We start from the raw sequence: 12,692 nt of genomic DNA on the forward strand, positions 1-12,692 counted from the left end.
CATTTGAACCCCAGTCCTCAGAACTGTGAGTCGCATCCGCTAACCATTAGTTGTTAGCTAAGCAAAGCAAATTTATTTGTGTAACACATTTCATACACAATATAACTCAATGTGCTTTATATGAATTAAAGCATTCAAATACAAAGAAATAAAACCATTCATCCATCCGGCCATTTTCTTAGCCACTTATCCTCACAAGGGTCGCGGCAGTGCTGGAGCCTATCCCAGCTGCCAACGGGCAGGAGGTGGGGTACACCCTGAACTAGTTGCCAGCCAATCACAGGGCACATGGAGACAGACAACAGCCGCACTCACAATCACACCGAGGGGCAATTTAGAGTGTACAATTAATGTTGCATGTTTTTGGGATGTGGGAGGTAACCGGAGTGCCCAGAGAAAACCCACGCAGCCACGTGGAGAACATGCAGACTCCACACAGGCAGGGCCAGGATTTGAACCCCAGTCCTCAGAAATGTGATGCCAACACGTTACCGCTATAACATCGAAATAAAATCATTTGAAAAATAAAAGTACAATTAAAACATCTTACAGTGCAAGTAATATGATTAAAAAGTGGATATAATCTAAAAAGCACGAGGAAAAAAAGGAGAGTTTTCAACCTTGATTTAAAAACATTCACACTTGGGGCAACTGTTGGCAACTTCCTTCCATTTGTGTGCAGCATAATAGCTGAATGCTGATTCCCCATGTTTGCTTTGGACTCTGCGCTCCACTACTTCACCAGAGTCAGTCGATCTCAGAGCTCTACTGGGTTTGTATTCCGTAAGCATCTCTTTCATGTATTCAGGACCTAAACCATTTAGTGATTTATAGACTGGTCACAGAACTTTAAAATCTATTCTAAAGCTGACTGGAAGTCAGTGCAAGAACTTTAGAATTGGAGTTATATGACCTGACCTCTTTCTTCTGGTCAGAACCTGAGCTGCAGAATTCTGAACGAGTTGAAGCTGTTTAATGTTCTTTGGAGAAATTTGAGGTGAAATGACTTTTCCACCTCCAACTTGGGTGGGGAATCCTAAGGAATTTCTTACAACAGGCAATGAAAGGCAAGTTGGTTAGTTTTTTTTTAAAGATCAAGTTTCATCCCTATAAACATTCTAAAATATATATTGAAATGAAAAATACATATAACTTTATTAACTTCAATGTCTACATGAAAAAATAAATATGAGCGGAGAGCGCGTCATCCATGCGCAAGGTTGCGGAAGTCTCATTCGACATCCAAGTGGTCGCCATATTGGCTGCATTTACTGTCTGTGACGTCACCCCAAACATTCGCCATTGAAAACACGCTGTGACCTCTACTGAAGGGTCAGACATGGAAGCTCTTTCCGAAGAAGAGAACATCTCACAATCGAGTGACGTGTCCGGGGCAATGTTACAATATTGTTTTGAGCCATATTTAGATTATATGTGGATCACTTCTAACTAACAACAGACTCCCCGACAATATGACAGTTTGTAGTGTACTCAGCCGCGAGCGATCACAATGCCGCAGCCCGGGTGCGACGAGGCGATCATGGGCTCGGCCGGGATGGCACCGAGGTGGCTCATAGCGGCACGAAGCGGGTCGCTTTACGGCGTTGTCGTCACTCGCGGCTGAGTCCGCCATTGTCAGTGGCATCGGCGCCGCCATCGGCGTTGTTCATTGCGGACCGCGGCGACTATGAACAACGCTGTCAGCAACGGCGCACTAAGTCACGTGCGACGACAAAACTGTAATGCGGCCCGCCTCGCCACTGTGATAAGCCACCGCCGCGCGGAAAATGAGGCACCCCGGTCGAAGCTGTGACCGGCGGACGCGGTGCCGAAGCTGTGACCAGCAATGCAACGAGCCGGCATTTTGGCTAACACAAAGAAACGACGAGCTATCTTCCTGTAGGTGAAACTAATAGAAACAAACGCATCCGCTTGAGCATGCACCTGCCCACAACGTCACTTCCCGCTTCTTGTTGAAAACAAATCCCTCGAGAGGATTTCCACGGCAGGAGTTACAAAAAGCCATATACGTCAAAATCATGTTTTGTGGTGAAAAAACGGATGGGTCCATACCGGCTATCATTTTTTTCAATAATAACAAACTAAAAATCATCAATTTCATGACACTTGACTTTTAAGATCCTTCTTCTAGTTTAGCTAGTGCAGTTCCAAAATGGTAATTTTCAGCAGGAAATTACCATAGCGGTGGAGGTTTATTTGTTGCACAGTTTTGATATGCATCATTGCATTACAAGACAAGATACTGAATCTGATATCTGATCCAAATCAGACCTCTCTCAAATGTGGATTAAAGTCAGATATGAATTGCATACCGGACAATGCCACTGCAGCATAAACACAGACAGGTTAGATCTGGAATGGATGGATGCATCAATTGTATTGCTTCCATGCCGCTTTGTAATAGCATATTTATTCATAGAGCTCTTGATAAAGTCAAGATTTTTGGACAATATATATATTTTATTATTGATCTATAATTTATTCTCATTTAGTGATTCATTTTGCACTGAAAAGTGTTACATATTGTTAGTTGCAGTAAAAACAAAGTTATATCCCTAACTTGAGGATTAACCATTATTAATAGTTGTGAATAAAATATTGATTAAAAATTATTCTGATTATTATTTCCCTCCTCCTGTTTACTGCCAATATCATCCAGTACTAGATGAGTTTGAAAGATTATTTTGACAGATTATCCTGTGGCGCTGGGTGTTTTAAAATGGATCCCCACTACCACAATCTCCTTGGGGTATGCTCACTATGGAAGTAAATCTGTGCCACCAGGACTTGAATCATAATTTTAGGTTGTAAAATTCACATTTTTATTTCAAAGTGATCACATTTTCAATAGCTGTATTTCAGTTTAACTTTTCAACATTAACAAATTTGCCATATAAAAAAAATTCAACCTTTAAAACTCAAATGCAATATTTTCAGTCTCCTGAGATTCACCTGGCTACAATTCACTGTCTGAAATTCACCGTCTAAATTCAGTGTTAAGAAAGCAGGGTTACTTCAGATCAGAACCCAACCAATCCGTTATGCTTTCTTAGCCATGTGACATCACATACTCAGAAAGCGTAACTGGATTGGTTGGGTATTGGGTTCTGACCTGAAGTAACCCTGCCTTCTTAACGCTGAATTTAGACAGGTGAATTTCAGACAGCAAATTGTAGACAGTTGAATATCAAATGGCGTATTGTAGTCAGTTGAATCTCAGGAGACTGAAAATATTGCGTTTGAATTTTAAAGGTTGAATTATATTTAATTAGAGGTTTTTATATGCAAATTTGTTAACATTGAAATGTTCAAATGAAAAACACCTATTGAAAATGTGATCACTTTGAAATAACAATTTGAGTTTTACAACATAATATTTTCTCTGGACTTTTAATTCAGATCCTGATGGCACATATTTATCATCATAGGTCACGTCTGACGAGCGTAAATGTTGAAAATGTTCAGGATACAATCGCAAAGTCCATAAGTTTGACATAAAATAGAGGAGCCAGATTGTTTATATGATGCGTACCACGAGTGATTCACTTGTAGTTACCAGAGGGGTTAATAATTAGCCCAGCTTCTTTTTCCACAAACTCTCTTGCTTGTTTTTTTTTTTTTTTTGTACTTTGTGGAAGTCTGACTGCCCTGTGGCACTGTGCTGCCTCTAACAGGTCAGTTTCGGTACTATGACAGGCATCCTGTTTTGGGGAGAAGAGTTCTCGGCAAAAGATCTGCAAGTGTCGGTTCAGATATCGTTATGAGTCTGGTGTGCTGAGTTGGTTATTCAGGGTACACCAGAAACTATAGAGGGTCTAAGCAGTAAGAACAAAGAATTTCCCCTTATAACGTGAGAGGTCTCGGCTTTTTTTTTTCTTTTTTTAATCAGTTAGGATGTTTTGTTATGTAGTACCTGGCCTTACCTGCGTTTTGGGTCTGTCAGCATGCAGGTGTTCAGTTATTCTAAACTATAAAAATGGATATGGGTCGGTCGGAAAGTGTTAATAGTCAGTCAAAAAAACAAGAAAAAACGGACATACAGTAGGCCCTAAATCAACCATCTTCACTTAACAATAGACATTAACTTCATGCATCATCCTGAATAGTCACATTTCAACTGTAGGATTAAGCGATCAAGTGAGGTTGCATTACTGGCCTAATGAAATTGGGTGTTACGTGCTTCAGTGGCAGCGCCTCTCATCTCGTGGGAGCTCATTGTGCCAGAGCTGTCTCGGTCATGTTTTCCAAAGATCTCCTGTTGAAAGAAGACAATGAGTCACCAAACAAAGACGCGCCTTGTTTGCCCGAATGACATCAAAGCTGGTGAGTGACAGTTTTACCAAGCAGTTCTGAATTTTACTCCAGAGTTTGTGGAATTCCAATGTGGAACTTTCATCCTTCTGCAGAATGTTAAAGTTTTCATAAACCTATTGACAAGGCATGGAAGGTTTGATTTAGACCGTATACCCGACGATACGGCTATTTGCACGGATGGAACACCTGAAACATTCGTGTAAATCGAACCTAAAATTTGGGGTACTTTTAGATATAGCCCAAGTTATATTTAAAAAAAACAAAGGATACATCCATTAGACTGATAATAAGACGGGTTTTCTCAAGGCTGAAGCCATCTGTCTTGATATCAGTCCCTGCGATAAAGTTACAAGAGACTTTAAAAAGTGAAACGCACAACTCAATTAGGAGCAAGTTCTCTTTACTTACTGTGTGAAACCACATTATTCAAAATTTCGACCAATTCATAGACTGAAACCTCAGTGTCCTATCAAGTAAGAATAAATAATTTCAATATGTGACGTCATTTCTAGCTGATTAGATTTCACTTCAGGTTACCGACTGCTTGAAGAGGTACTTGAAGTGAGGATACAGGTCACTTTCTGTTAATTCCTCCTGCAATAGAAAGAAACGAGAAAGTTGTCAGACGCAATACTGCAGGGTGCAACACATGGAACAAATTGTTGGGACTCCTTCACATTCTTTGTACAAAAGCACCGTTATTGTTTTTCTTACCACCTCAATATAAGCACCAATGTCCTCTTCTAACAGGCTGAAAGAGAAATTTAGAGGTTAAGCATGCGTTATGTTCTTGTTATTCGGGACACAACTAGTCCATCTTTGAAAAGGAGTCAAACAATAATTAGATCTCGTATTGTTACTGCAGGGCTCCCTCTAATGTTAAGTGTAATTTCCAGACAGACGTCTGTAGAGCATGTCGCTATTTGTCGTGGCCTGTGGGTAACCTTTGAAAAATCATGTTTGGCAGTGTGAAAGTAAACTATATATATATATATATATATATATATATATATATATATATGCGTGTGCGTGTGTGTGTGTGTGGACTTGACCGGTTCAATTACTTTGTTTACAGTACATTAGTGTGTCTTGAGAGTTTATCAGGTGTGCTGTGGGAAATTATAAAATGATTTGTAACTACAACTAATGTATCTTTATTCATTTACAGCAGGGTGTTAAATTCATTTTTGCCACACATCGTAGTTATGGTTTCTCTCACAAATCTATATACAGTGCCTTGTGAAAGTATTTTTCAACCTTTCGCCACATTTCAGACTTCAACCATAAAGATATAAAATTTAATTTTTTTGTCAAGAATCAACAACAAGTGGGACACAATCATGAAGTGGAACAAAAATGATTGAATATTTAAACTTTTTTAACAAATAAAAACCTGAAGAGTGGGGCGTTCAATATTTTCCGGCCCCCTTGCATTAATACTTTGTAGCGCCACCTTTTGCTGCAATTACAGCTGCAAGTCGCTTGGGGTATGTCTCAATCAGTTTTGTACATTGAGAGACTGAAATTCTTGCCCATTATTCCTTGCAAAATAGCTCAAGCTCAGTGAGGTTGGATGGAGAGCTTTTGTGAACAGCAGTCTTCAGCTCTGCCCACAGATTCTCGAATAGATTCAGGTCTGGACTTTGACTTGACCATTCTAACACCTGGATACGTTTATTTGTGAACCATTCCATTGTAGATTTGGCTTTATGTTTTGGAACATTGTCCTGTTGGAAGATACATCTCCGTTCCAGTCTCAGGTCTTTTGCAGACTCCAATGGGTTTTCTTCTAGAATGGTCCTGTATTTGGCTCCATTAATCTTCCCAGGAATTTGAACCATCTTCCCGGTCCCTGCTGAACAAAAGCAGGCCCAAACCATGAGAGTGATCATGGGCCTCTTGACTGCATCTCTGATCAATCTTCTTGTTCGAGGTGAAAGTTTAGAGGGACGGCTGGGTCTTAGGAGATTTTCAGTGGTCTGATTCTCCTTCCATTTCAATATGATTGCTTGCACAGTGCTCCTTGAGATGTTTAAAGCTTGGAAAATCTATTTGTATCTAAATCCGGCTTTAAACTTTTCCACAACACTATCTCGGACCTGCCTGGTGTGTTCCTTGGTCTCCATGATGCTCTCTGCAGTTTAAACAGAACCCTGAGACTATCACAGAGCAGGTGCATTTATACGGAGACTTGATTACACACAGGTGGATTCTATTTATCATCATCAGACAACATTGGATCATTCAGAGATCCTCACTGAACTTCTGGAGTGAGTTTGCTGCACGCCCCACTTTTCAGTTTTTTATTTGTTAAAAAAAGTATAAAATATCCAATAAATTTCGTTCCACTTGACGATTGTGTCCCACTTGTTGTTGATTCTTGACCATTTTTAAAATTTTTTTATATCTTTATGTTTGAAGCTGGCGGCATGGGAGTTCAGCTGGTGTCATGGCCCTGCCGGTCTCTGTCCTGGCTGTACCGGTCCCCGAGGCGGCACACACCTGCACCTCGTCTCTAGTAATTACATCCCAGTTATATAGAACTACATGTATGGTCAGGCCTTTGCCAAATCGTTGCTTCATGCCTCATTGCCGCACTCTCGTAATCCCGTTCCTGATCTCCCGTGTACCGACTCCTGCCTGCCCACTGACCTGCCTCCTACGCCTGATGTTCTTGTTACTGCTGCTCCTGTTGACTGCCTGCCTGATCCCTGACACAAAACCGAATAAACCCTTTTCCTGAACTGCCTCTGCTTCTCCCGAGTCGTGCATTTGGGTCCAACCCTGTGTTCTGGTCGTGACAGCCGATAAAGCGTTGGCCTCACAGTTCTGAGGTCCTGGATTCAATCCCCTGGAGTTTGCATGTTCATCCCGTGCATGGGTTTTCTCCGGGCACTCCGGTTTCCTCCCACATTTCAAAAACATGCAACATTAATTGGGGACTCTAAATTGCCCGTAGGTGTGATTGTGAGTGCGACTGTTTGTATGTGCCCTGCAATTGGCTAGCAACCAGTTCAGGGTGTAACCTGCCTCCTCCCCGTTGACAGCTGGGATAGGCTCCAGAACTCCCCATGATCCTTGTGAGGATAAGCGCCAAAGAAAATGGGTGGATGGATTGATGGATGTTTGAAGGCCAAAATGTGGAGAAAGGTTCAAATGTTCAAGGGGGCCGAATACTTTCACAAGGTACTGAAAATATATGATCACCTCACATTATTACACATACACGACTAATTGATGGATAACTAGTTTTGAAATCAGAAGCCAGTAAAATGATTATTCAATGTAGTTTAAAAAGGGCATTTCTTAAAAATGACTGCGATACCTGAAAACAATTTACAGTTGTATGAAGAAATGTGAAGTTGGCAACTATCCCATTATTTTGTCTACATTGTTTTTCCCAGGCACACACCAACAGCAGACAGTTTGACATTATATTCAAACCATTGACCCTACAGTGGCGAATCTGCTCCAGAAACTGAGTCACTGTTGCCGGTTTGCTTTTGGAGGCCAAATAAAATGATATGGGGGTGCCAGATCTGGCACCAAGGCCTCAATTTTGACACCGGTCATCCCCAGTACATGTTTGCCAGCGATATATATGCCAAAAGGTGAGCTCCATTTAACCTGTGTCTCCACCTGTTACTATTCATAAATTGTTGTGTAATTTGTTTGTATTATGGTTAAAAAAAAAAAAAACATGAGAAATGTAGCAGTTTTAATACTTTGTGCTTCACTTTTAAGAGACGCATATCGCACACAAAGGAAATTTAAATTGAGACAAGCACATAGTTTGTGTGACATTTTTGTTTGGCGGTGTGATTTTTCTGAGGTAAATTTTGGCCTTTAATTGGCTCAGTTAGCCATGTAGAGACGTTGATCCTGGGTTGCCATGCCAATGACCATGACGCTTGCTCGCCACAAAAACAATTTTAGGCCTTTGTTCGCCAGGTGGCAGTGTAGAGCAGCGCCCCGAGCTCTCAGTTACCTGGTGGAACACTCTTAGAACAAAGCTGGCATTTTTATGAGGATAGAAGGTTGAAGGAACGATGGCATATTCCCCTGGAGGAAGTCCAAAGCGACCGTAAACTTCTCGGGTATTGATGAAGGTGCTGCTCATGGCCACAGCTCTCCGATGCAGCAGGAAATCTGGGCCCAGGTGAACATTGCGACGACCTTTGTACTTCACATGGACATACTAAATAAATGTTCCAGTGATTCATTTGATCTTGGCCCCAAAAAGAATCTCAATCTGTTGTCATGTTTAAAATTTTTGGTGCAACGCTAAAGACCCAAAACCTCTATGATGAGTACAAAAATTGGATCTTGGTTTCCCTTGCCCAGACGCCAGTCACCGGGGAACCCCCTCTGGAGCCAGGCCTGTTGGTGGGGCTCAAAGGTGAGCGCCTGGTGACCGGGCCTACACCCATCTAGCTGGCAATGGATTATTACAAAGTGTCCAGTATGCAGTTCATCAAGGTTAGCCTACGTGCAGAGATGTGCTCAAGGACACATCTGGCAAAAGAACAAGGGTCCACTGAGGACATGAGGAAATTATGGAGTCATGACTAAATATGGGCATAAGACATACTTCAGGATTTAGGACTTTACCTAGAGATGAAACTGTGAACTGGAGGTTTCAATACACGTGTTGAAGCAACAATTCTATGGAATAAGGGAGGCATGTACAATACTCGAAACGGCATTGCAACAGCAGGTCTGTCTGTGGACCTCATACGTGTAAAGACACATTTTACCAATTAATGTAATTGTAGCACCTCTCGAGTATTAAATACTTCGACGAGGTAGCCACCTGAGTTCTTTCCTCACTCCAAAGTAGGAAACTAATAAATTAACACAATGGTAATTACTCTAAATGTCCATGAGAACTTTACTCTTTACTTGTGCATTTAATTCTCTATCAAAAAGTCTCTGAAATAATGTTTCCCTTATGAGTAAAGGTTAACTAATGTAGACAACCCAGCTATCATATAAACTCCCCACTTCTAACTGCGTTGCAGATAGTCAAATAATACACCTGGTTATGTAACAAAAAGTGTGAACATTTAATAACAAAATAAAGGTTAGATAAGCATATCTCTTTACTCAACAAACAGTCTTTCAGTAAATAAATTGAATAAAACAGGTACACACTGCCCACATGAGCGAGGCTAACCTAAGCTAAGGGCCCAAACAAAAAATGAATCTAGCCGGCAAAGCAAACGAAATTCAAACCCCAATGTCACTGCGGTGGTTCCCCAGCCAGGAGTGAAGAAAGGTGAAGGTGGTTTTTCCTCTGTCCAGCATCCTCACGGTCCTCGTCCTTTTTTTCTTCCTTGAAGTCCAACCACAGGCCGCGTTAGCTCAACGCTAGCACCCTTGTCTTCTCCCTCGTGGTCCAACACACAGGCCTTGCCAGCTAGCGTTAACTGGTTGCTAGCGCCCAAGCCAAGTCCCATGCATGCACTTAGCCTCTGTGGTAGCGGCTAACTCTACCACGTTACGGCGTGATTTGAGTAGTCCACTCAAACGACACACTATCCCAGTTGAACTTCCAACAGTCCTTGTCGAACACGTTGATCAACTTTTGACAAATGTCCACTTTCTTTGTCCTTTTCCTTAACCACTTTTCCCGGTCACACCGTCCATCTTTTTTTCCTCTCTATCTCTCTCTCTCTCTCTCTCTCTCTCTATCAAAACCAAGCTTACCACAATAAATCAACATATTTGAAGTCGTCCACCCTCGCCATCTCTTCTCCCTGTAGCCTCACTCTTCCTCCTCCACCCCTCTCATTCACGCACATATATTGTGTTTTACTTCGGCGATCTTCATTCCTCTCTTTTCCAGTGGATGCCTCCATCTTTCTAATTGTCCCTCCCCTTTGTTCTTAAAAATGGGTACTAGCACACTTTTCCTCCATTTTTCAGGCATCTTCTCACACGCTAGTATTCTGTTGAATAAATTGGTAAAAAACTCCACAGCCGCATCTCCAAATTGCTTCCATACCTTCACCATTATGTCAGCATTTCATCCTTTTTAATGCCTTTTGAACTTTCCCCTTACTAATTATTGCTACTTCCTGGTCCTTCACACTTGCCTCTTCTACTCTTCCTTCTCTCTCATTTTCTTCATTGATCAACTTCTCAAAGTATTCTTTCCATCTATTCAGCTCACTACTGGCACCAGTCAACACATTTCCATCTCTATCCTTAATCACCCTTGTTGCACATCCTTCCCATCTCTATCCCTCTTTCTGGCCAACCTGTTGTTGAGATCCTTTTCTCCTTCTTTCGTGTCCAACCTCGTGTACATGTCGTCATATGCCTGTTTAACCTTTGCCACCTCTATCTTTGCCTTACTTCATATCTCAATGTATTCCTTTCACCTCTCCTCAGTCCTCTCAATGGCCAACTTCTTCTTTGCTAATCTATTTCCTTGTATGACTCCCTGTATTTTGGGGTTCCACCAACAAGTCTCCTTCTCCCCTTTCCTACCAAAAGACACCAAGTTCTCTCCTGCCTGTCTCTCTGATTACCTTGGCTGTCGTAGTCCAGTCTTCTGCTGTCTGTCGAGAGCCTGTCTCACGTCTTTCCGAAAAGCCACACAACATTCTGCCTTTCTCAACTTCCACCACCTAATTCTCTGCTCAACCTTTGTCTTCTTCATCTTCCTACCCGCTACAAGAGTCGTCCTGCACACCACCATCCTATGCTGTCGAACTACACTAACCCCTACCACTACTTTGCAGTCAGTAACCTCCTTCAGATTACATTGCCAGCACAAAATATAATCCACCTGCTCTTGTAGGTTACTATATGTTCTTGCCTCTTCTGGAAAACAAAGTGTTCACTACTGCCATTTCCATCCTTTTTGCGAAGTCCACCACCATTTGTCCCTCAAAGTTCCTTTCCTGGACGCCGTGCTTACCCATCACTTCTTCATTGCCCCTGTTTCCTTCACCAACATGTCCATTACAATCTGTACCAATCACAACGCTCTCTCTGTCTGCGATGCTCAGAACTACTTCATCTCATTCCTTCCAGAATTTCTCTTTCAACTCTTGGTCACATCCTCCCTGTGGGGCATAGCCGCTAGTCACATTATACATAACATGCTCAATTTGAAATTTCAGCCTCATCACTCTATCTGACCCTCTTTTCACTTCCAAGACGTTCTTAGCCAGCTCTTCCTTTAAAATCACCCCTACTCCAATTCTATTCCCATCTACTCTGTGGTAGAATAATTTAAACCCTGCTCCTAAATTTCTAGCCTTCCTACCTTTCCACCTGCTCTCTTGGATGCACAATATATCAACCTTTCTCCTAATCATCATGTCAACCTACTCCTGACCTTTTCCTGTCATAGTCCCAACATTCAAAGTCTCTACATTCAGTTGTAGGCTCTGTGCCTTCCTCTTCTTCTTCTGCCGACTAAGGCACTTTCCTCCTTTTCTTTGTCTTCGACCCACAGTAGCTGAATTTCCACCGACTCACTTCAGGTTAACGGTGCCAGTGGAGGACTTTGTTAACCCGGGCCACGACCTATCCGGTATGGGATTCATTTGATGAATGCTCATTGTGTTTGGCACAGTATTACGATGGATGCCCTTCCTGACGCAACCCTCTGCGTTTATCCGGACTTGGGACTGGCCTACACATTACACTTGCTTGTCCCACCCATAGGGCTGCAGATAGTCAGATAAAGACAATCAAATAAACAAAATCAACACACAAGGTACACAATTCACATACTACCTAAGCTAAGCTAAGGCCCTGTAGCTCAGTGGGTAGAGCACTGGTTTGATAAACCAGGTGTTGTGGGTTCGTATCCCACTGGGGCCTCCACTCCCTGAGAAGGGTTGCGTCAGGAAGGGCATCCGGCGTAAAAAATTGTGCCAAACATATGTGCGTTCATCTGAGATGACACGCTGTGGCGACCCCGAAAGGGACAAGCCGAAAGAAACTTACTTACTTACCTAAGCTAAGCTAAAGTAAGGGTCTGATCCCATATGAAGATAAAAGAAAAAGAGGGACAAAAGAGATTCAAACCACAATGTCCCTGCAGTATGTTGAAAGCACTGGTTAAATAAACCCACGATGGGAGTCAAGGTAAGGATCTTGTTTTTTTTTTGCTTGATTATTTTTTTTATTTTTTATGGACTCAAATGTTTTTACTGGATCAAATATTTCCAATTATTATGACTTCACTACGGTATTATCATAGGTTAGTGCAGCGTTTGAATTCCCAACTAAAAACTTTCCAAGTGAAAGCTCTTTTACATTGTTTTTGTTTTCATACAATAGCCAAATTCCAAATTTGTGAGTAAAGATGAGATCAATACAATTTCAGTCTCTGC

The sequence above is a fragment of the Syngnathoides biaculeatus genome, chromosome 12, assembly GCF_019802595.1.
Source record: "Syngnathoides biaculeatus isolate LvHL_M chromosome 12, ASM1980259v1, whole genome shotgun sequence".
NCBI classification, from domain to species: Eukaryota; Metazoa; Chordata; class Actinopteri; order Syngnathiformes; family Syngnathidae; genus Syngnathoides; species Syngnathoides biaculeatus.